Source organism: Nomia melanderi, unplaced genomic scaffold (genome assembly GCF_051020985.1).
Source record: "Nomia melanderi isolate GNS246 unplaced genomic scaffold, iyNomMela1 scaffold0764, whole genome shotgun sequence".
In the NCBI taxonomy this organism is placed as follows: domain Eukaryota; kingdom Metazoa; phylum Arthropoda; class Insecta; order Hymenoptera; family Halictidae; genus Nomia; species Nomia melanderi.
The window spans coordinates 20001-21271 of record NW_027475878.1 but is presented as its reverse complement, the minus strand read 5'-3'; the positions used below and the strand labels follow the sequence as shown (position 1 = coordinate 21271).

Sequence of the window (1271 nt, the reverse complement as noted above, 5' to 3'; positions counted from 1 at the left end):
GAGCCAGCTGTGAAGTCTGTTTTTTTAATCGAATCCGTGGACGTGTGTATGCCGTAGCGTCGCTCGTCGTGTTCGTTCATGGTCGTTCCGAGAGAAAGAACGAAAGCGGTAACGAAGGGACCGGCCGTGAAGCTCGTTTTAAAGCCGCGCGTCTGACACCCAACTCTTGCGCGCCAATTTCGCGGCAAGAGATAACATGGGACGAATGACCGGCAAAGAGCCAGCTGTGAAGTCTTTTTTCATTATTTGCTTTCAATCGATCGATCGGTACGATTCGTGCAACGTTTCGCGCGATGCGACGCGAAAACATGCGCGCAACAATAGATGCGTCTGATCGGAAGAACGCGAGGGTCGACTGCACGCGATGGATTCAGTATCGGGTAGGATACAAAATATATCCCCGTCGTTTCCACGCGTGCGAGTCTTCTGCGTCTTTCGCGGGTTTTTGAATGCACTATACGCCCGGAACGTCGAGAAATATATACATATTACTTGAACGTTTTTCGTCTCGAAAGGCTTCGGTGTCGTCTCCAAGGCGACGCCTGAATCTCCTTCGCGCGCTGGTCGGAGATTCAGGTATCAACTTTTATCTTCTCTTTGAAAGAAGAGAGATATTAGGTCGAACAAATGAGAATAAAATTATATATGTGAAATATAAAATTTATACGATTACCCTGAACGGTGGATCACTTGGCTCGTGGGTCGATGAAGAACGCAGCTAATTGCGCGTCAACGTGTGAACTGCAGGACACATGAACATCGACATTTCGAACGCACATTGCGGTCCACGGATACAATTCCTGGACCACGCCTGGCTGAGGGTCGTTTACGTACCATACACTGCTTGCGTAGCTCTGTCAAATCCCCGCCGTCGTTCACCTCTTCGGATCGAACGTTTTTTTACCGAAGGGCGCAAAGAACGTTTCTGAGTCGGGTTAAGAGAAGGATGCTACGTACGAGCGAACGATGGGTGTCTCGTCGGCGTTTGTCGCGGACACGCGAAAATTCTGTGAATTTCACGGACAGTGTACGTTCTAGTTGTTGCAAAACGATCGGAATCGTTTGTATGGACTCGCGTGAGTGTTCGCGGCGTCGTGCGTCGTTCAATTACGACCGCCCGCGGATACCGCTCCACTGCGATATGGATCTGAGCGACAACTTTTTCGGCTGTTCGTGAGATGAACGGTTTCGTGTGTTTAGAAAAATTTTTTTTCCCGCGCTCCCGACGTCACCTGAAATGATGCGTCAGAGGTGAAAGAAAATATTAAGAA

At 49.2% G+C, this 1271-nt stretch overlaps 1 non-coding gene across 1 annotated transcript; it reads left to right on the top strand.

Annotated features, from left to right (window-relative positions):
- The first annotated feature begins 670 nt into the window (after positions 1-670).
- Positions 671-825, top strand: LOC143176722 (5.8S ribosomal RNA). Its single transcript, XR_013001233.1, has one exon. It is a non-coding gene; the product is annotated as a 5.8S ribosomal RNA (ribosomal RNA).
- Positions 826-1271: the final 446 nt, after the last annotated feature.